The following is a 24,377-nucleotide window of genomic DNA, read 5'->3' on the forward strand; positions in this document are numbered from 1 at the left end:
TGACCCGGGCATAATTCCTGGCTCTGAGGCTGCTGGTCTGACTAGCAGACCTGAGCACCCGCAGACCTAATGGGGCAGCTCAGGATGTGGCCTGGGACACCTGCCGTTCTGAGGGCAAGAAGAGGGCTCCCCTGAGGGGGTGTCCCTGCGGAGAGTGGAAAAGTCCTCCTGCAGGGGAAGAAGTGCCTCTGAGCAGGGGGAAGGATGCACAGGCAAGACCAGCCTGAGCATGGAGGTTTTGGGAAGCCGGAAGTCATAAAGTGGCCCAAGCAGCCTTGTTCCTGCGAGATTGGAAGGAAAAGATGCTGAAAAGGCAGGCTAGGGTCAGACCGTGTTGTGGGTTATGAGTGACAGTAAAGGACTGGTCAGGCAGGCACGAGAGAACCCTGTGGGCGTCCCAGCTGGGGCATCACGCCAGAGGGAGGAGCAGAGGTATGGACTTTGCCACTTATTAGCTGTGTGACTTTGAGCAATATCACCCCACTTCTCTCTATATATATCTTCATCTGTAGAGTGACACAGCTCGTGTCATCAGAAGGCTTAGTTTAGCTCTGATCCTTTTGTCCAGTCTTGTCAGTGCTGCCCTGCAAGGTTCTGCAGCGGCTGCTGTTACCCTGAGATGAGAGGGCATAGAGGGACATTGTAATTCCCGAGGGCAGGAAGGGGTTGCTTTAAAAGCAGACATGTAGCCGCCTGCAGCTGCAGGCCTGCAGGCAGTTTGGTTGATGGTCCTGGAGAGGACTTTGGAGGCCTTAACATCATCTTAAAACTTGTTTTCCCTTGGGGACCGGATTTACCTTTGCAGATTAATGTTGAAGATTTGGGCTTCTGGCAAAGCTGTTTTCAGAGATGAGTATATACATAACATATAGTATAAAATAAAATGCTTTTATTTAATCTGTGGGACTTTGTAGCTGTTTGGAGCAGTTCTGTTGGCCTGGTCTCCACGGAGGACACTAGGGGTCAGCAGAGCGTGCGGGAGGGCAGGCCGACCGCTGTGCTTCTGCAGGGGGTTCTCCCCAGCATGGAGCTCTGTTAAGTTGAATCTTCTCTGAGTTTGGTTGCCAAGCGTGCAGACAGCAAATTAATGAGTTCTGGTGGGATTGTATAATGACAGGAAGAAAGAGGAAACCGTAGTTTTTCGGGAATAGTACATGCTTTTGGTTCCTGATTCAGTGTGTTCCATTACAGAATTGATGAGTTGTGTCTATTCCGGGACTTCGTTGAAATAATCGTTCAGCCTAAAATTTAAGAGTTATGTTTAATTTGGCGGGAGGGCTCGAGCCTGGATGACAGCCTCTCAGATCTCTCTGAGAGACTGCTCCCAAGAGGTAGGGGAGGAGTTTGGATAAATAGGAGCTTTACAACAAAGACCAGGTACTTGGAACAATAAAAGATTGCTTGTTATCTAAAGAAAGCCAGATATCTCAATTTCAAATATTTAGTGCTTTTCTATGTATGGGATGAAGCAAACATATGGGTTATTGAATTCATTCCTTTGGCAAGCACCTAGCTATCTAGGGACAGTATCCTGTCCTTACTTATTCTGAGTCTGCTCAGAGGGCACCACTGTGAGTGGCTGAAAGGCTGGGTTTCAGGCATATCCTCGCTGGGGTGTGGCAGCAGCTGCTGAGGGCTTGGTCTCAGCACTCTTTGTTTACTGACATGGTTGCAGTCTTTTCACTCACATTGTAGTATTTTCATTCACAGTGCTCCCCCTTGGTCCTAAATTCGACCTATATTTTGAGAGACATTTCATGACCAATTTTGTCCCACGGTGCTAGGATGGCTCATTCCTATTTCAGGTGAAGAATTTTCTGAGCTACCATTCAAGGTGTTAGGTTTTTTATCAGGCCCTGTTGATACTAAAACTTCTCTGGATCGCCTGTCTTACTAGTCTATTATGATCCAGGAAATGTTTGCCCTTCGTTGCTCATTACCATACCTAGAATCACACTATTACATTTATTTTATGCAGGGTTAAAAATTTTATCTATTTCTTCAGGATGTTTAGCCATCATCAATCTTGTAGGCCTAGTTACACGTTGGGAAATGTAACAGACAACAATTTTATAAAATAGAGAGCATATAACTAATATAGCTAGTAACGTTATAAAGTCACGAGTAAGAATTTAATAGTAGAGAATTTGTATTTTTGGGTTAAAATTTTGCTTGTATTTCTGATTGAGTTTGAGTGATCTTATGAGAAAGTTCATATTTATGGTCAGGCTCCGAGCAGGTATTAATTGGCCAGGTGAGTTCTCCCACGTTGTAAGATCAACAGTGGCCTAAACAGAACTATAAATTATTTTTAGAATAACGTTTCTGAGGGCTATCTAGTTAGAGCCTTGGAGTAGGGAAACCCACCAAGGTAACACAGAATACTAGACATAGGTAATTTACCATAAACTTAACAATTGGAGTAGTTCATAATCAAAGGTAGGAGAAATTGTCAAAGTAATTGGTATACAAGCCTGGTCCGTTGTCTTGGGTCAGCTGTCGAGCTCAGATGTCGTCTTCTTCTCATCCTGGCCTGGTAGCTTTTTCACCATTTTGGCATTGTTTTCAGGTGAGCAGTGCTCTATAGGTCAGTGCACTGAAGGGGCTGTTTCTGATAGGAAATGAATCCGAAATTCCGTTTCCTTCAGCTTTTGTGTGTATGGTCTAGTTAAGAGTACTTGATAAAAGGTCTTTCCATTCAGGTTGGAGACAGTTCTTTAAGTCATGCATGTTCCAGTATGTATAATCCCCTGGCTTAGGTCATGGAGCATTGGAAATTTACACAAGAATAGATTACTGAGCTTCAGGAACAAACCTAGAGTATCCTTTTCATAATTAAATTAAACTGTACAGCAATATGACATAAAAGCAAGGAATGATCTGGGAAGTGTCTTAGTAAATATAGACCTCAATTAACAAAACTAGAACTTAATATCCAGTAAAATATAATATTTTTTCTCTCTAAAATTACCCTCATTTTTCTCAAATAAAGCCAAATCAAGATTAATTTCTTTACAAGTCAAGTCTGATTATTTGATCATATAGGCTTTTTTAAATTGGCTGTGTTGGAACTTTTAATAAGGAGTCTCAGGGTAGAATGTTAATAAGATTTGCTAAGGCCTGGAAAGCCACGTCAATGGCTTGTCATTGATTTCTGCCTTACAGATTTAGGTAAATTCTTTTCTCTTTAAAATTCTTAAAATACCTTTAGATTCTTATATCTGTTAGGAGATGATCTTCCTCATTTGTCTGATTGAGTCATTGGGGACCTAAGAGTTTTTAGTCTCTTGAAGGATCAGATAGAGAGAAAAGATAACTGTTTCAAGTCTGCTTACATAGGTATAATTTATCAAATTTCTGTGATTTATAACTAGCTTAAAAGGAAGAGTTTATGTCTGGGAAACAGGTTAAAAGCCAGTAGTAGTTCAAACAACATCAAAAATTATAACCATATTCATCAGTTTACTTAGTCCCACATAACTAATTCTTTTAATCAGAGTTTTCATTAGATATTTAAAATTTCTTACCCAGTTTAGTTCAGTGCTATCGTTTGAAATTTATTAGAAATCAGTAAATCTCCTTGAAGAGAAAGCATTTTCAAAATCATTAGATGAAAACAATTAAAAGTCTATAAAAGACAAAGATTTAAAAGCATGCTTAAACACCATTACAGTATAATCGATAAAGAAACCTGGTCACTATACCCAGAATTATCACTGGTAACATTTCAGATATACCAGAATTTTAGGGAGACCATATAATTTCTAGAATATCTATATTAATAATATTTTCTCATACAATATAACCTTAGAAGATTTATTATTCATTTGACAATATCATGTTATTTAACATGCCAAATGAAACTTACTGTTTTAAAATCTCTCTTTGGGATGTTTCAGGGGCCATCTGTAACTCCCCAAACTTAACTGGAGATTAAAAGAACTTTAATTAGAAATTGATATCTGGGGATCTTTTTAAAAGATTTCAGAACACTTGGTCAGATAAACATATAGGTCACTGTAAAGCAGTACTTATTCATTAACAAGAAAATACGTCAAAGGTAAAGGCAGAACAGATCAGTTAAGTGGTATAAGAAGGTTTACAATCTGTTGCTGAAGGTGGATTAACATTTCAAGAAAAATGTTTCCTCTTAACAGCGAGAAAACCAAATCTAATCTTGTACCAACTTACTTCTAAGATTCATTTACTTTGCCCAAGTTGATTCTAAATTTAGCCATTTCCGACAACGTACGAAACTCTTTCCTCAGGGTACCTCTTCCACAAGCCTTCCACAGCTTTCTATTCTCATATTAGTGTGTCCCTTATTTTCTCTTCCATTCAGAAATAACCAGCTTCAGGACAAAGTCACTATTTTTCATTAACAAAATATAATTCCATTCTTATATCTTCCTTTACACATTTATCTTACTTTCCTAGGATACTGAGATCATTCCCTTAAAAATAGAGTCTATTTCAGGGTGGCACCAACCATTTATTAATATATCTAAACACCTTTAGTTTCTCTGTAAGAGTAAGTTAAATGTTAAGTAATTCATATTTCAATCTTATTTTATCTGAAAATGGCATAGCTATTAAATAAAATCCTATCATTTAACTTAATTTAGCACAACTCTAGAATTTAAAGATACCAAACATTTAGAGATTATGTGAAGCATACATTTTAAAAATATATTTTAAAAATTTACCCAAAGCTCTCATCTCATTTGCATTTAATTTACTTAAAATTTTACCACACCACATTACTGTTATTTTTTTCTTGACAAATCTGCACCAGATATAACAGAATCTTATTTGACTTTCATTAAACCTAGGTACAGTAAAGGTATTATACTTAATATTGATGACTTTAAAGATGTCTATATTAATTAGAACATACTTAAACTAAACAAAATCAAATATTATCTTAATATTGAATTTTTCCAGTTCACGTGATGCTGAAAGTCAATTTGTTCAGTTTTTATTTTAAAAATACTTAATTTATAAGCTCTTATTTTTTACGTCAATTAAGCAGAGCTCTTTGACTTTGATTTATTTTTTAGCTGTATAAATATCTCACATCTGTAATGTGTACGCAGGTTTATAAACAGACAAAAGCTAGAGATCTCATAGCTTCACTTTAAAAGTTACTTATAAGTTAGGTATAATAATAGTTCTATTAAGCTGAATTTGCTTGCTCAAATCACTAAAGCTTACTATTTATGAAACAGATATTTAAGATTTCTTGACAAAGTCTGAAGGACCCGTCAGAGTTCTGAGTTCTAAAATGCCAAAAATTTCTTGGCCCTAAGTTTTATCACATTGAGCTAATTAGGCTCAGTCCTAGGTCACTGTTTCTGTATTTACATTTCTGGTCTGCAAGACAAAGACACAAGCTTCCAGTTCCCCAGAGAACTGCTCTGTCACCCAGACCCAATTGTATCTCCTTAATTGGCATTTTTTTATCAATCAGGAGAGCTGTAAACAAAGAATTCAATGTTTTAAAACTTTAAGGTTTACTTTATCATGTCTTCCAAAGCTTGCATAAGGTATTTAGTGAGGTCTCTTTTCCTTGAGTTATAAGTTAAACCCAGGGTAAACCTCTTATTATATTTTTTTTTATTAGCCACTGTATATTAGTTTTTAGTTCTACGTTATATTGGATGGCTCATGTAACTCTATTGGTTTCCTTTACTTTGTTCAATTAATATTTTCTGAGGGACAGATATGTGCCCAGCCTTATAATACCAAGAAGGGGAAGCGTTTTTCCATTGAAACAGATCTATCCCACAACATAATTAAGCAAAAGGTTTATATAAAGACCATATAAATATACCAATTTTATAAACTTTTATCTCAAATATTTTAAATCTTATACCTTTAATTTTTATATTTATTAGGTTAATCAATAATTTTTATTTCTAGAAGGATTGCCAGAAACTTTTTTGTTGTTGTTGTTCATTGTATCTAATTTTATAGAAAAGTCTCTAGGATGCCCAAGTTTCAGCCAAAGTGCTTAGGTCCTACTCAATTTTTAATTTGATTAATTGGTCTGTTGTCCCAATCATTAATCAAGTATATCAGTCTATATATACATATATTTTAAACTGTGGCAAATAAAATCGACTTGTTTGAACTTTAATGTTGGGGGACAGTAGGTGATCTCTTTGGCCCTTTTTTTTAACTTTACTAGTGTAGTATCAAAACCTTGTATCTATTCCAAAAATGTCCATTTTATTTATCTCATTAAAATAACCATATAAAAATATTTATCCATTTTGGATAAGCCCTTATCATTTTTTTCCACATTTTTACAATCCTTTCTCCAGTTATTCAAACTAATTACCAATAATTATTCTAAGTTTTTATTAACATCTCTAGAACCATTTATTGGAAAGGAAAAACACAAATGTAGCTTTTCAAACCAGTTTTTTTTTTTTTAACTAAGTTCTTAGGTTAACCATTAGATATATTTTTCTATCTTTAAACTTGATTTTAATAGGTACCAATTAAACAGATGTTTATAATGTGATCTCTTTCAACTTTCACCAATTTAAAAGTTTTTCCAAATTAAAGGATCCATCATATGGCCATCAATTTATATATATATATAGTGATTTTAAATGAATAAGATGAAGAGGATTTCCACATGAGAGTGGGGGTGTTGCCTAAATAAAATTCAAAGCTTTACTCTCCAAAAGCTAAAGGCGTTGTGGTCCAGGCTGATGCAACAAAGTTTAAGATGGCAAAATATCTGAAAATTGGTACAAAGAATTGCTTAGAATCCAAATTATTTACGTGGCCACCATATGTACACAATACTTGTACCTTTTGTATGGCAGAGTCCAAGGTTTCCTTTAAAAAGAAAGTAAACATACATATACATACATACACACACTTAAAAGACCCAGAGTAAGATAAAACGTTTACATTTCAAGGACACAGGAAGAGAAATCCAAGTTCCCCCTAAAGTGGATTTTGTTTTTATAAGTTCAGAATTCCAAAAAATGTTTCTATCAGGCCTGTTTATTTACTTTCATATTGAGATTTTCTTTTCTAATTCCCAATTAATGTTGTAAGTTTTGTATGTACATAAACCTGGCTGGGGTATTAATTGGAGGCTGGCAATCTGTCATTTCTTTTTCTTTTCTTTTCTGTTTTTTATTTTTTTTGAAAGTTCTATTCCCCATTGTAAGGTCGGGTTCTTAGAATAAATTTGCTAGTAAGATTTCCCGCAGGGACAACTCTATGGCATGAAGTCTTTGTCTCTACCACTCCTGCAAGATTCTCTGTCACCCGAGAAAGCTGTTACCAGCCAGGAGGATGGTCCCATTTTTGGAGTTGAAAGGTTCCTCATAAGAGTTTTACTTTTATTCTGAAAAATTCAATGGATGTAACCAAATTGAGGAAAACATTAGACCAGCCTCTTACCTAACCACTCAGTCCTGAACCCAGTGTTTTCAACTTGGACCCACTCAGGACGTCTCAACTGGGTGAGTATTTTCCTAATAGGTTTCCACCAGCCCACTTCGGAAGTCTCTTCAATGTGGGTATTTCCTGTTACCTTTCAACGAGGTCCCACCCAGTATGTCTCCACTGGGTGGGTATTTCCCCCCAGTCTCCTTCAACTGGAGGGCCAGGTACCTGGAAACACCGCCAAATAAAACTCAGGATTATCAACCAATGTATGAGATCCGAGAACCAGGAGAGACTCACCCAAATTCATCTGGACTCCCCGAGGAGGCGGATGGTCACAAAGGGCCACTGCTGGTATAAAGGCCCCAGTTACTCGGAGAGTTCAGGTGGAGAAAATCTGCTCTGGGTCCCTTCATGGTGTCCAAAACAGTTGACTGAAATACATGTGCAACCTAAAATTTAAGAGTTATGTTTTATTTGCGGGAGGACTCGAGCCGGGATGACAGCCTCTCAGATCTCTCTGAGGGACTGCTCCGAAGAGGTTTGGGAGGAGCTAGGATATATAGGAGCTTTACAACAAAGACAAGGTTGTTGGAACAATAAAAGATTGCTTGTTATCTAAAGAAAGCCAGGTATCTCAAGTTCAATAATTTAGTGCTTTTCTATATATGGGAGGAAGAAAATATTTTGGACTCACTGAATTCATTCTTTGGACAAGCATCTAGCTATCTAGGGCCAGTATCTTGTCCTTTCTTATTCTGAGTCTGCTCAGAGGGCACCATTGTGAGTTGCTGCAGCGGCTGGGCTGCAGGCCTTTCCTCGCTGGGGGGTGGCAGCAGCCGCTAATGACTTGGTCTCAGCATTCTTTGTTTACTGACATGGTTGCAGTATTTTCATTCAAATTGTAGTATTTTCGTTCATGGACTGATTATGGATAATCTGCAACCTTGGAAAGCAGCCGAGATGGAAGTACTGCAGGTACTTTCTACTTTAATAAGCCGTGTGCAAACATAAACATGGAGGAAGCATACATTTGGATTTGGTATTGTAGAGAAGGGTTTCTGCACATTACAGGAGAACGCAATGCAGAATTCCTTAAGTCCACCTTTCTTTTCTGTAGTGGTTTCTGAGAAGAGTTTATGGTAATTAACCAACATTGACAAACGGTGGCACACATTGCATTTAAGAGCTGGCCGACTGCACACTTAGGTATTGGACAGGTGGAATTCATAGGCAAGGGATCAGGTGGCTGGGAGAGAGTTGGAGACAAAGCCTGGGCCCAGATTCCGGTTTAAATCGCCAATTCCTCACCATAGGGCCTTGGACTAGAATGTAACCTCTCTTAACCTGTTGGTGAATCTGTGAAATGGTCATAATATTATTCGTTTCTTCCTGGGATTGTTGTAAGTTCTGAAGAGTATTGTAGCACACATGAAGCACTTAACACACTTTCACTTAGCAGTGTTCACTATGTGCGGCCGCCCCGCTTCGCGTGTGTCAGAGCCGTAAAGGCAGCATTTGTCTGTTGAGGACGCACTGGTAGCCCCTTGGCTAGGTTATGAATTTGGTGATTTCCTTTAATCCTTGTATCTCTGTGTGCCATGGGCATTTATTTTCATGGAACAGATGAGGAATCTCGGGGTAAAGAAGACTGTAATTTGCCCAAAGTCAGATCATAATTTTGGGTCAAGTGACCTCGGTTCAGCATGTGCCCCAGGGCATTCTGCCCTCTCCGTTCAGCACCAGAGCCAGATGTGGGGTCAGCTGTTTCCCAGCCCAGAATATCTGGCAGGCCGCAAGATACACTGGCCCTGCGCTGCTTGAGCAAAAACTCCGGGGGGAGGCAGTTATAAAAGGGTTAAACATAAAAACAGATGACAGCAAACTGTGATCAGCTCTGAGAAGGAAAGGAACACACCTCGCCGTGCAGAGCTGCGAGCTTTCCCATCAGTGCTGCTCTGGGGGCGTTCATATCGGCTAAACAAACTCTGCTGCTGCACCAAGGCAGGAAGGCAGGGAGCGTGTGGCCAGGTAGACAGGGCCTTGTTAATCATACTCATTCCCCATTAAGCTGCAGCTGTCACGAGCAATTACCTAGTAAACAGTTGTCGGCAATAATATCACGCACTTTTCTTGGTAGTTTTATTGGCCCCACCTTTGAGATGAGGTCATTGAAGCTGGGGAGTTTGCTGCATGCCCGTGATCACCTTGGAAATACCCCCACTGGTCTATCAACCTAGACTGGTGTGGCTGTCATGTCCCAGCCCTGTGAATGGCATCGTGTTGCTTCTCCCAAGTGGCCCAAATGACTGACATTGATATTCTTAATTCGTAGGAAATGGTATGTGACAATAGGTGAAAAAGGTAGTAAGAAATTGTTTGGAAAACTAGAACAAAATCCAATTCTTCCCCAGCTGGGGAAGCGCACCCAGTGTCACCCACCCTACTCACTGCCTGTCACCTCCTCCTTGCTGACTCCAAGTTCAGAAGCCACTCTGAGCCTTTGAAGAACATTTTGCCTCATGACACTGTTGAATAGGACCTGCGACACCTCTGTCCCTGGTTAACCCTCTCTTAAAAGCCACTTAAATTTTTTGCAGGCTCCTCCGCTCAGATGTAAGAAAAGACTCTTTAAACTTCTTGATGCAGCTCCTTAATGAAGATCTTGTGAAGGAAACCTAGTCAAAACCTGGGAGGTATGCACACAGTGACTGCAAACTCAGCACTTTGTGATGTTCAGTATCAGATTCATGGGTGACTCAGGAAAGGCTTTTTTAAGGTAACAAGGGGAAAGTGAATGGACGCAGGATGTGTGAGACTGAAACATCTCGGTCCCAGCCAGCAAGGCACCTGCGTTCAGGATGGTGGGTGGGGAGTGCAGATTTGTCACAAAAAAGAAGTGGTGGGATGGGAGGGAGGACAGTTAGGTACCTTACTGGGGAGGGAAACAGTGGGCTGAACATTTCCTGGTTGAACAAGAGGACTGTGACATGATGTGCTTGTATTTTGGAGAGAAGGGTTTTGTGGGGACAGGCCTAGGGAGAACGCTGTCTGGCTGGGGAGTCAGCACAACAGGGAAACACAGAGAACTGGGCAGACCCCAGGGCCCCTGCTGGGGAAGAGGCTGCCCGCCAATTCGAGCCCTGGGGGCTGCTTGTGTCTCTTAGCTGGGGCCACAGAGCTCCCTTCACAACCCAGTCCTGTTGATACAAGAAAAAAAAAACCTGATGCATGAGAAGGGCTATGTCTCAGGCTTTTGATGAGCCCCTGGGACGTGCCCCACCAGATTTTGTTCCTTGGCTTCATGCAGTAAAGAATTCCAGAGCAAGCCAGTGTTGAGTAAAGGTATATTTATTCAGAGAGATACATTGAAACGCAAGAGAAACGTCACGAGTTGTGGGGGTTTGATGCTCAGATTAAAAGTAGGTACACACTCCACATAGTGTGGGCCTTCTCTGAAGAGAGAGAGAGTGGTGACCCCGAGGTGGTGTGGTGTTGCTCTTTTTTCTTGGGCTTGGTGGTTTCATATGCTAATAAGTAGAAGGATCAGCCTTAGGGCAAGGGGCTGGGATTTCCAGATAGTTGACCATTTCCCACCCTTTGACATTATGTGGCTAGCCTTGGGACTGCCATGGTGCCTGGGGCATGTTATTCACCATGTTACTATTACAGTGGGTGCATAATGAAGCTCAAGATCTGCTGGAAGTTAAATCTCTTCATCCTGTGCCTCAAGGCCTATTGGGGGTTGAATCCTTCACCATTATTATGTTAAATGTTGTGGCCTTCCTTGAATGGATGTGCTCTGCCCCCTTCCATCCTATCTCACTGTGATGACACAGAGACAACAAAGGCCGGGCCCTGCCTGTGCTCCTGCATTTAACAGCGGGAGGTGAGGTGTGGGTTTATGATGACTCTGAGTGGTGAGAAGGATGTTTCAGATTTTCCCACGTGAGACATTGGGACCTGCCATCCGCCACTGCAGAACTATCTCACGGGCATTGTCGCTTGTGTTGTTATGGACACAATAGCCCAGCCAAGAAACAAGCACCACACAGAGGGTTGGAGCACTGAGATTTATTACCCCGGCGGGCTAAGAGGGGCTTCTGCTCCGAAGCTCTGAGCACCTCCAAGACCTGCACGTGAGATTTTATAGGTTTAATTACAAGTATGGGGCTATTAGCCAATAAGGCTCAAACAACAAAAAGCAAGGAATCAGTACACTGAAGCTTATCAATTTGGAACAGATCACATTACTGACAATTGTTGACATCGGATTTACGAGTTAGCCCAGCAAAACTTAGATCAGTAAACGGACACTTATCACACTGAGATTTGTGACTTAGCTTGTTAGCCCAGCTGGGCTTTTCCTTCACAGTGTCACTCATCTTTTCTGTTTTTCTTTTTTTTTTTTTTTTAAGTATTTAATCCAAATTTAATATCAGGATTCTTTGGGAAAGAAATTTCTCTTTTTCTTTTCTTTGGGGCTCTTTGGGGGGGTAGGTAATTAGGTGTATTTATCTGTTAGTGGAGGCCCTGGTGTTCGAACCCAGGACCCTGTGCACGCTAAGCACACGCTGTACCGCACTCCCCATCATCTTTTTCTTTTTGCTTTATATGTCAAGAATCTTACACCTGAATTTCTAGTCGGCCTTTAACACTTGCCCTGACTTCATGGAATCCATTTTTATGACTTTACCTCCAACTGGTTTCATTTAATTATTGAATCTCCATTTTCTCTTCACTCTCAGTTTTGCCTTTTTGTTGTTATGGTTGTTAAGCTGTGTTTAAAAAAATTGTTTAATTTCTCTTTTAGCAGGAGGCTAAAAGTAAATAAATATGTAAACAAACAGCACACTTAAATGCTTTTATACATTCTAAGCTGTTTAGTAATTACTTAAAAACTGAATTGAATATTAAAGTGATAACATTTTTAAATTAATTTTTAATTTTTTACAAAGATATAGCTGATTTAAAATATGATATGTTTCAGGTGTACAATAGATGCTCCATTTATAGTTACTGTAAAACATTGGCTGTATTCCCTGCGTTGTAAGATACATCCCTGAGCGTGTTTACATTATATGTTGCAGTTTGTATAAGAAATTTGGGTAACGCAGAGTCTGGGATGTGGCTGTGTCTGACCAAGGTTCACGCTCACCCTGCCTGTCAGAGCTCAGGCCCTCACTCCTGTATGCAGGAGAGCGAGTGTAGGTAGCTCTCATCAGCGCTGGTACCAACCTCTGAGTGGCAGTGAAAGCAGTGACTGTGTGTGGACTTGCAAAGTGTTGTTTCAAGAGCTTTACATGCATTTTTGCATTTAATAATTAAAGCCCTCCTGTGAGGAAGCGTTTTATGATTTTAATGAATAAAATTTTTTTTGATATTGATACACTTCAAACCTCCGGAAAATTTACAGGAATAGTACAATAAACACTCAGATACAGTTCACCTTAAAGGGCACTATTTGGCCTTTTGTGTCCGGCTTACTTTAGTATAAAGTTTGAAGGTTCATCCATGTTGTAGCCTGAATCAGTACTTTATTCTTTTAGTTTGATAATATCCTTTTTCTTTTTTTTCATTTTTGGTCTAATTAAAAACATTCTCATTGAAGTCTAGTCAGTTTATAATGTGTCAGTTTCTTGTGTACAGCACAACACTTCAGTTAAAGAAGAACATACCTGTATTCATTTTCATATTCTTTTTAAACATAAGTTACTATAAGATATTAAATATATTCTCCTGTTCTATACAGTATAAACTTGCTTTTTATTCTATACATACTCTGTATCTGCAAATCTTGAACTCCCAATATATTCCTTCCCACACCCTCTCCTCTCTGGTAACCATAGTTTGGTTTCTATGTCTCTGTGTCTGTTTCTGTTCTGTAAATAAGTTTATCTTTTTGTTTCTTTGCTTTATTTTTTGTTTTTTTTTTGTTTGTTTGTTTGTTTTAGATTCCACATGTGAGCGATCTCATATGGTATTTTTCTTTCTCTTTCGGGCTTACTTCACTTAGAATGACATTCTCCAGGTCCATTCATGTTGCTGCAAATGGCATTATTTTATTATATTTTTTTATGGGTGAATAGTAGTCTATTGTACAAATACACTACAACCTCTTTATCCAGTCATCTGTCAGTGGACATTTACGTTGTTTCCATGTCTTGCTATTGTAAATAGTGCTGCTCTGAATATTGAGGTGTAGGTGTCTTTTTGAATTACGGATCCTTCTGGATATACGCCCAGGAGTGGGATTGCTGGGTCATATGAGAGGTCAATTTTTAGTCTTTTGAGGAACCTCTATACTGTTTTCCACAATGGCTCCACCAAACTGCATTCCCACCACAGTGTAGGAGGGTTCCCAATTCCCCGCAGCCTCTCCAGGATTTACTGTCTGAACTTCTGAATGATGGCTATTCTGACTGGTGAGAGTTGATACTTGATTGCAGTTTTGATTTGCATTTCTCTGATAATGATATTGAGCATTTTTTCATGTGCCTATTGGTCATTTGTATGTCTTCATTGGAGAAATGTTTCTTTAGGACTTCTGACCATTTTTGGATTGAATTGTTTGTTTTTCTTTCTTATGAAGTGTAAAAGCTGTTTACATATTCTGGGAATTAAGTCCTTGTCAGTCTCATTTATTGCAACTATTTTCTCCCATTCCATAGATTGTCTTTTTGTTTTGCTTATTGTTTACTTTTCTTTGCTAAAGCTTGCAAGTTTAATTAGATCCCACTTGTATATTTTTGCTTGTATTTCTATTGCTTGAGTAGACTGCTCTAGGAAAACATTGTTGAGATGTATGTCAGATGTTTTGCCTATGTTTGCTTCTAAGAGGTTTATAGTGTCTTGACTACGTGTTTAAGTCTTTAAGCCATTTTGAATTCATTTTTTTGTATGCTGTGAGGGAGTAGTCTAACTTCATTCATTTACATGCAGCTGTCCAGTTTTCCCTACACCATTTGCTGAAGAGGCTGTCTTTACTCCATTGTATGTTCTCACCTCCTTTGTCAAAGATTCAATGACCAAAAATTTGTGGGACTATTCTTGGTAATTTTGTTTATCCGTTCATTGATGGATGGATATTGTTTGTAACCTTTGGATACTCTGAATGATACTGCCATGAATATTGATGTGCAAGTTTTTGTGAGAATATATTTTCATTCTGTTGGCTGTACAGTTGGCCCGCCATATCTGTAGTTTCCACTTCATGGATCCAGATGGCTGGTTGTAAAGGGACTCGAACATCCTTGGATTATGGTATCCAGGGTGGGGGGTTCCTGAAACGAACCCCCCGAGGATACTGAGGGATGACTCTATATGTAGGAGTGGAATTGCTGAGCCATATTTTTCTAACCTTTTGAGGAAACACCAGGCTTTTCCAAAGAAGCTGCACCATTGCTCCTTTCCAAAGGCTGCATATTGAGGGTTCCCATTTCTCTGCCTCCTGACCGACACTTGTTATTGTCCATGTTTTGATTATAACCATCCTAGTGAGTGTAAAATCAGATATCATTTTGATTTTGATTTCGCAAGTGATGCTGAGCATCTTTTCATATGATTATTGGCCAATTGTGTAGTTATTTAAATACTTGGCATATTTAAAAATTGGGTCGATTTTCTTTGTATTGGTCAGTTGTAAGCATTTGTTTTATATCCTGGATACTAAACTCTTATTAGATATATGCTTTGCAAAATTTTTCTCCTATTCAGCAGATTGTCGTTTCACTTTACTTTTTTTAAACATTAAAACAATTTCTTTCTAGGGGAGGTAATTAGATTTATTCATTTTATTTTTCTTGCTAAGGACGCACTGTATCACTTGAGCTACCCCCTTCCCCTTTCATTTCACTTTCTTGATGATGTCCTTTGTAACAAATGGATTTAATTTTGATGAAGTCCATTTTATCTTTCTTTTTTTTCACTTGTGCTCTTGGTATTGTATCTAGGAAGCCATAGCCTATCCTAGGACCACAAAGATTTAAACTATGTCTTCTTTTAGAAAATTTATATATTTAGTTTTTACGTTTCTGTCTGTGATCCATTTTGAATTAATATTTTATTTGTTATATAAAATACGGGGGTCCAGATTCCAGAATCATTCATTTGCCTTCAGATACCCAGGTGTCTTTGCACCATTTGTTGAATAGACTATTCTTTCAATGGAGTATTGTTGGCACATTTCTGGAAAAATGACTGTAAATGTAAGTTTCCCCCCTGGATTTTTTATTGTGTCTCATAGATTTTTGCATCCAAACTTATGCCAGTACCATAATGACTTGAGTACTATAGATTTGAGTAACCTTTCAGTGAGTCCTCCAACTTTGCTCTTCTTTTTCAAGATTGTTTTGGCTGTCCTGGGCCCCTTGCACTTCCATATGAATTTTGGCATCAGTTTTTCAATTTTTGCAAAGAAGTCAGCTGGAATTTTGATAGGGACTCCATTAAATTTGTAGACCACTTTAGGGAGTCTTAACATTTTTAACAATATTGTCTACCATTCCATGAACATGGGATGCCTTCCATATATGTAGATCTTTTAATTTTTTTTTTTGGTGATACTTCAAAATGTTCAATGTGCAAATCTTGTAAAATTTTGTTAAATGTATCTCTCATTTCATTTTTAATGCTGTTGTAATTTGAAAGTCTGAGCTTCCTAAGGGTGGGACTATATATCAATTAATTTATTTCAAGGATTCCTACACAGCAAATAGCCTAGATTTATATTTGCTACATAAATCTATCCACAATTCTTCCCACCCCCGTGTCATAAGAAACCAAGACCCAGGTTAAGCTACCTGAACACCTATGTGGAAGTGAGAAATGAGACCCTTGGGTGGGGCTTTGTGAAGATGATACTGAGAGTTATTTAGGATGGCTTCATCTTAAATTCCTTTAAACAACACTTTTGGTATAGTCAGATACATTAAGATCATGCCCTTTTGATGTGCAGAGGAGCTAAGACTATAATTTTCAAATAATTTCTAGTGAGAGTGTTGTACTTGAAACCTAATTTGAATCAATCTTTGAAGACTTATGTTTCAGGAGCTTTGACTATATAATACCTGTCTTTATTCAATAACTACAACTAAATGCTCTAACAACATGTAAGAGTTTGAGCAAACTGCCCCCGCCCCGTAGTGCTGGTTGGCTGCAGCTGTAACTGGAGTCAAGGCTTACCTATCCCAGTAAGCTTGGGCGGATCTGCTCAAAGGGTTTCGTCCAATAGTTTGTCAGTAGTCTTTTGGACAAAGACATAAAACATTGATTTAAGGTTGCTGGAATGGAATCTATGTTATTAATATTAAGTAAGCACATATTGAGTGCTTACTGTATGTTGGGAATTGTCCCTCAGCTTCATATGAATATTATTTCGCTTAAAACCTCTCATTTCCTTGTGATTCACACATTGCAGATAAGGAGACTGAGGATTAGGTCTTCTCTCTTTTGGGGGGAGCTCATTATCAATGATGGGAAGTTGTAAGGAAAAAGATATTGATTCACCCTGAGAAAATATTTTTCTGAGAGTCAGCAATGAATAGGGTGACCACTGAAGAGGGTGATCATTGTTCGATTGAGACGATCCCCGTGTTGAAAGGAGTCAGCATCCCTGTCCTGGACACGGCACGTGTAATGCTGAGTGGTGGGTGAGGTGGCGTGGCCGCGCAGGGGACGCAGATGCCGGGCCATTGGGCTTTGCTCAGGCCCGGTGGGGCTTTCTCCTAAGGGAAGTGGGCCGTCATTGACAGATTTTAAGTAGGGGAGTAGGGTGCTCTCGTATATCAACTTTGTCTTGTAGAATGCTTAGAAACATTTAGAAGGCTCGGCAGGGGCTGATGTGATAAGTCAGAGTAGGGTGTTTTTGAGGTGTAGCAGTGTTCAATTTTCAAGTGATTTTCAGTCCCATGTTTGTGGCTCAGTAGCCGTGTCAATTTGGATGACACACTCAAGGAAGTGAAACAATTTATCTTATTAATTGAAGCAGTGATATACCGACTTCCCAGGACTGCTGTGGAGATCCAGTGAGATAACGTGTTCATAGTGTGCAGTGTGGTCCCTAGCACAGAGTCAGTGCTGAGGGAGTGCCAGTGAGAACGTTGTAGGTGAGGTGTGGGTGGTGGGACTCGTTGACTGAGGAAATTGGGCCCTGAAGGAGGGGTCCAGTCACATCTGTGAGTGATGGGCCTGAGCTGGCAGAGGCAGAGAGACCTTGCCCCCCGACCATGGGCCCTGGGCAGGACGCCTATGGGAGGAGCACCATGAAGTCAGCTCTTTGCAGGTGGAGTTGGAGGTGCCCTTGAAACATCTAAGTGCAGTGCCACAATCACAGAAGAGGTCTGGGCCTGGGCTGTGCATTTTCCTATAATCTCAATCCCTGAGGTCGCCGAGGTATTGATCATTGAACGTGAAGACATACTTACAGTACAAGTGAATAGTAGTATCATCTCTGTCATCAAAGCTCACGTCTCTTTATTCATCATTCACTTTGCTAATTGGGTACTTAAAGAGCTCACTTCACCGTCTTCACCTGGGCTCAGGCTCCACAGAAAAGATCTTATGAGTCTCCCTCTTTTCCAGAAGAAAACACATTTAGCTGGTAGACTTCTCTACTTCGACAGACTTAGAATTTTAGTTTGTTGATTTAATTCTATTTTCTGTTGTTCGTCTCCTGACAGGAGAGACATTTTACCTCATAGTCAGGTTTCAATTAGTTGTTACTGAGAATTGCTGATCTGATCCATAGTGTATGTTTTCTATTAACTTTGTAGAGTACTTATCATTTTTCTGTCTTTGCCCTTTAATTTTGTTTCCTCTTCAATGTTCTATCCTATTTGGGGCCTTATTTTATTTTTTAATTAAAAAATGTCTGTTAGCAGTTAAGAAAACAAAAGCAAAGGAAAAATGAACATGATAGCTAAATTTAGAAAATATCTATTGTGTTTTCTGCCTTGGCAATGGAGGGTTCTAGAAAGTCTTGAAAACCTTCATTACATAAGTTCCTTAAAATGCTGATTAAGAAATAAGACCTTCATTCCTCATCTTTCAAGCTGCATAGCTAATTGTCAAGAAAGTGAGGGGAAATCCTCAGAAGCCAAGTCAAACCAGAAAGCATGGATTCTGGGAGATACGCGAGCCTTAGAAGCCCTGGGGGGCCAGTTGGCTCCTGAACTGAGTTTCAGTTGCCTTGACAGGAGGGCAGGAGATGAGCCCCAGGCCTCTCACACAGGGAGTTGGATGGCTGTTCTTATGTAAGGCCAAGCACATCCTGAGAATCCAGCTTTATAAAACGGTGAATTAGAATGAAAAGTAAAAAAACATTCCTCAAGGCAAGGAAGTAAGGAAAGTCAATTTTTTTGGAAGCGTGGAAAAATAACATATCCAATGTATGTATTTAGTTTAAATCTGTTCTGGCATGAGAGTGACAACAAACTCCTGGCAGAAAATCACAGCTCCTCCCGGAAAGAGAAGTTGTGTTTTGAATGAATCAGTGGGCAGCCATTCTGAAAAATGTCTCCAGAGTCTTCTGGATCAAGATACTGGACCCAAACTCCTCCCTTCCATGGTCTCATTTAAATAACCAGAAAGGTTTTAAAGGAAAGAAGCCATAATCATAGTTCTATTTATTGACATTAACATATGTTAGGAATTCAGAAGTGACTATGGAGTTGTTTCCTCTTTTATGGACCTTACTTTCTATTTGACATAGTTGGGGAACTTGGTGGAGTGTTGTGTTAGTCTATTGCAATTAGCCAGGAGAGGAGATTAAGAAAACAGTGAAGGGTGGGTGACATTTTTAGCTAAGGACAGTCCTGTTCAGTTGGTTTGTAATTGCAGACTCGTTGAGTTGTCACTGGAGGGAATTGATCTTATGGAATTTGGACTTAACTCAAGCCTCTTCAGAATGGACAAGTGAACCTGGAGAAAGACAGTCAAATCTGTGCAGACATTAAAGTCCACGTGAATGTTCTCCATCCCTGAGCCAAATATAGGACAAGTAGGCAGCACTTCTTGAGGACAGAGGAGTGGTTTTTATGGTTCTCCAAGAATGAATCCCAGGGAACCGGCTGGCCAGTTGTCAAACTGTGACTTTGCTCTTTGGACGGTGTACCAACCAAGGGTATTGGCCGTTTATAGGCTTCCATTTCTCGTTAATACATGTCAGGTGATGAGGACGGGCGCACAAGCGTTTGACACCTTGTCGAGGCGCATTTGAGTACCTGCCTAAAAGCGCGGTCGCAGCTGCGGCTGCGTCATATATCTTGCCGCCCATCCCGCTCCCCAGCTCCGTGATCACGGCAGAGTGGTTCCTTGTTGAGCTGTCCGTCTCCTCTGTGACATCGTAACCAAACAAAAGTGTGGAGCATATTAGCTTGGCTTTGTTCTTTTCCATCCTTCCCTTCGAATGATGATGACTGATAGTGGACCTAGTTACGTTTGCAGATGATTTACAAGTAGTGCTGTCAGTACAAACCTTGTAATCCCCGCTGTGTGATCTAGAGAAGAAAGTGACATTCTTTCCAAATTGTTTTGATGCACTTATGTGGGAAAATGATGTACGTTTGAATATGTATTTCCTCTCTGAATCATCATGGCTAGAGATGAATATTTGTAGACATGGAATGAGTTTTCTGTATTTGAACTGTATGGTCCCCTAAATTCTCCTCAGCTTTTAAAGTCATCACTGGAGTGCTATCTCCAGAGTGCCCCCAAAGCATCCACCACTGCATGTTCTTCGGACGTTGTGAGTTTCAATGTTGGAGAAGGCTGCTGGATGATGAGGCATTCTCTGGCACATCTCTGGCTGGCTGACGTGAGCTTAGCACCCAAGACTTGGCAGACAGTATCTAACCATTGTCACGTCCATTTCTGGGACTCTCATGGAGGATTTTACACCTATGCTAGTGGCATACGTTATTTCATTTAGTTTTCCCAACAATCATAATTAGATTTTATCACCTGTAATAAAAAGGAAACTGTAAAAGCGAGTGACGTGCAGACTTTCGACTGGAACACGGGTCTTTCTGATCCCTGTCTCTGTTCCCTCCCCGGCCTATCCATCCAAATGGCCAGGAGACTCTTCCTCAGTCTTGAGTTTCCTGCTGATGTTACCACTCTCTTTGATTCTGGAGAGGAAAACAAGTCTAAACTTACTTTCCATTGGAAATGGAATGGAGAGTTAATGTTGGAAGCCAGGAGAGACTGTCCTGTGATGAAGTGGTCCCCGAGCCACTTCCACTGGGATGTCACATCACTGTCTGGGCCCCTTGATCAGCCTGTGCACAGGTGATAAGCAAGATGTGCCGAGCAGTCCTCCCGGACAGGGCAGTGGGTTGGAAATGAGTTTGGGGATTTGGTTTCATTATATATGTTCCTGAGGGTCTTGGCCTGGCACTTCGAGTCGGAGCATTCCCAGTCACACAGACTCGCTCTGGGTCCGTGCAGACCTGACGTGGCCTCAGCCTGAGGCTCAGGGCCCGTGGTGATGAGGAGCATTTTAGTCCATGGTCTGCCGGATGCTCTGACACTTCTGGGCTGTGGGACTTTGTCCAGGATGATAATAATTCCTCCCCGAGTTTCAGATTTCCTTGCCTGTGAGCCGGGGTAGTAATAGTTTCTGAAATGATTGTAATGATTCAGTAAGGGGTGCAGCGTTTGCTGGCAGGTAGCTGGTGTTTAAGGAGCAGAAGTTGCAGTCACACTGTCAGCCTCTCACTGTGTGCTCTGTGCTTGGAGAGGTTGTGTGTTTGGTGAAAGTCCCGCCCAAATACTAGGGCCTAGATGAAATTTTGTTCCTTTCATTTCCTTTCCTTTTCCTCTTTCCCTTCTCTGTGTCCCATGTTTAGGTAGCAGATTCCTCTATTTCAGGGAATACGGGCCTTTCTAGTAAAAGGACAGGCGGAACGCGGAAAGATGGGGCCCGTCTGAACAGCGCTGTTTCCCTGCATTTCTGCATCCGGTTCCATCAGTGCACGAAGTCAGCCTTCCTCTTCCTTCCTGTGTCATTGGGTCTTTGTTTTAAGGGAAAATTTTTACGGGTCTTTTTTCACTTACATGTTTCGTTCAGATGCTTGTTGCTTTTCTCCCTGTGCTTCAGCGTCCCGAGGAGAGAATTCAGCAGTGCAGCATCCTCTCCGAGCTCTATGAGTTGATCGGCTGCCACTGCAAGTCCGCCTTCTTAAAGCGGGTGGCATCCGTGCAGCGCGCGGCCCCCGGCATCATGGAGCCTGGCGGGAAGAGCTGCTACCGTCTCCTTCTGCAGACGCTTACTGGCTACAGTCTGTCGCTTTATCTACAGGACTTCAGGAAAGGTGTTGGAACTAAAACATCGCTTTAGTCCCATTAACCATGCCTAGTTTGGGCCCTGCTGCCCTGTCTCATCAGGGTGAATTGTGATTCGTTTTGAACAGGGCTCAGCATACTTTTTTCTGTCAAGAGCTTGGGAGTAAATATTTCAGGGTCTGCAAACCTCCTGATCTCTGGTGCAGCTGCTCAGCTCTGCCGTTCAGACGCCAGAGCAGCCGGACAGTCCAAACAACCACAGAGCTAGATTAACAGCGGTGGCTGGGGCTGGATTGGGTGTATGAACAGCAGTTTGTCCCCACAGCCTCCTCACTATTGACGCCTGCACCAGAGCGTGCATTTGCGACAATGGGTGAACCTGTACTGACACGTCATCATCACCCAGAGCCCATACTTGACACTACGATTTACACTTGGTGGTGTGCACTCTATGGGTATGGACAGATGTACAATGACATGTATCCACCGTCACAGCATCATACAGAGTAGTCTGTCTTAGTGACCCTAGAAATGCTCCGTGCTGCACCTTATTCATTGCTCCTTCCCCTCTAGCCTCTGACAGCAACTGATCTTTTAGTCTCTGTGGTTTTCCCTTTCCCAGAACACCATACAGTTGGAATCAGAGAGTTGCAGAACCTTCCCAGATTGGCTTCTTTCCCTTGGTAATATGCATTTAAGGTTCTTCCATGTATTTCCATGCCTTGATAACTCATTTCATTTTAGCACCAAATAATGGTCCATTCTCTGGCTGGACCACAGTTTATTTATCCATTCACCTACTGAAGAACAGCATAGTTGTTTCTGAGTTCTGGTGATTATGAATAAAGCTGCTATCAACATCTGTATGCAGATTTGTGTGTGGACACAAGTTTCCATTTCGTCGAGTAAACACCAAGGAGCACAGTTGCCAGATCATATGGTAGGAGAATATCTAGTTTTGTAAAAAATTGCCAGACGGTCTTCCTAAGTATTTGGGCCATTTTACATTCCCAACAACTATGCATGAGAATTCCTTATGCTCCACATCCTCACCAGCATTCGGTGCTGTCAGTGTTCTGCGTTTTGGCAGTTCTGACAGGTGTGCAGTGGTACCTCGCTGTTTCAGTCTGCATCCCCTTGATGACAGATGCTGTGGAGCATCTTTCCATAGACTTCTTTGGCATCTAGATTTCTTCTTTGATGAGGTCTGTGTTCAGGCATTTTGCTCATACTTTAATCGGGTTATTCATCCTTCTTGTTGAGTTTAAAGAAATTTTGGTATATTCTGGATATCAGCCCTTTATCAGTGTGTCCCTGCCCTTCACCTGCAGTACTGGAGTTGTCCTTTGGTTCTCAGTGGAGTGTCAACTCTTCAAAGAGATTCCCTGTCTTCCTTCAGCCTAAATACTCTCCTGGTATTTTTCACTTTCATTGACTCATTTTGTTCTTTTTAAATAGCATTTCCCATAATTTGTACTTACATTAAAAAAAAAGGCAATGATTGAACACCGCCTCCCCCACCAGGCTGTGTGCCCTGTGAGAGCAGAGGCCCTGACCCCACTCACCGTTTCCTAAGACAGCACATTGCACATGTCCATGTAAAAGTGTGTAACGTGGGGCCAAACCTGATAAGCAGCTATGATGACTTGTGTTGTCTACCATTTATTGAGTAGACTTTGTTTCTGATCTTAATTATTAAATCACATGAATGAAACTTGTTTGTTTTGAAAAATAAAACAACAAAGCACACCTCCATGTGATTGGTACTTTCTACTTAGCCTTCTGACCCAGGAGGGGATGTTCACCATCATTTTGTGGAGGAGGTTGGGGAGGTAAAGTAAGAGAGTGAGATCAAATAAAGTAAAAATGATAACTATCAGTTGGCTTTATTTTCACTAAGACAAAAAAGTTACTTTAAACCCTATCTCAGCAGTTGTTCTGTTGTTTTAAACATTTCTCATAGAATTAAATGGAAGCCCACTAAACCCTGAAAGGGAAATTGTGTGCTCAGGTCCTGAAAAGAGTTTATGTCTATTTCTTGAAATGCACAATTTCCCTGCTGGTTACAGAAATTCGAGGCGGGAACACAGCCGTTCGCTGTGTGTTTCTGCCGGCTTCACGGGCTACTCAATGTCATTTTCATTTTCTTGTGTTGCAGTTTATGAAGGTTTTCCATGAGATATATTGCTCAGCCTTTTCCTGAATGAAGGATTGAATTTTCCACAGGAAATCTTATGAAAGAGAGTGACAAGGCACATGGGTTTCCCAAAAAGGAAGAGTTGATGTAATAAACTTTCACTATGGTGAACTTTTTTAATACAAGCCAGTTGAAAATTTTATCACTAGGTCATAGGCCACAAATCTGTCTTAAGAATAAAAAGATTCAAATTTTATAGAAGAAGCAGTTTGAATCAAGTAATAATTATGATTTGTACGTTATTTGGTGTTAGAACTTATACTCAGTCTTATCATAATTGCCTGTGGTAGGAACTGGATCATTACTTATTTATTAAAAAAAAATCCACTAGGTGCTATTTGTCCCATTCTTGATGCGGCAGTGCTGAGGTTAGTTATGTTGGGCCATTTAGGATTGTTAGCTAGGTTTTCCGGACATTGATTTCAGCCTTTTTATCTTTTTTAAAATCTTTTCATATGTGTCGGCCTTTGGTCTTTTTACAACG

The 24,377-nt window shown here is 40.5% G+C and overlaps 1 protein-coding gene across 1 annotated transcript in view; it reads left to right on the forward strand.

The window, feature by feature from the left end:
- Positions 1 to 23,572, forward strand: part of LOC141573434 (uncharacterized) — a 147,830-nt gene extending 124,258 nt beyond the window's left edge. Inside the window, exons 30-31 of the mRNA XM_074341570.1 lie at positions 10,014 to 10,109; positions 21,512 to 23,572. The gene's annotated coding sequence lies outside the window, so the exon portion shown is untranslated. The remainder of the gene's footprint in view (positions 1 to 10,013; positions 10,110 to 21,511) is intronic.
- The last annotated feature ends 805 nt before the right edge of the window (positions 23,573 to 24,377 follow it).

Source organism: Camelus bactrianus, chromosome 15 (assembly GCF_048773025.1).
Source record: "Camelus bactrianus isolate YW-2024 breed Bactrian camel chromosome 15, ASM4877302v1, whole genome shotgun sequence".
NCBI classification, from domain to species: Eukaryota; Metazoa; Chordata; class Mammalia; order Artiodactyla; family Camelidae; genus Camelus; species Camelus bactrianus.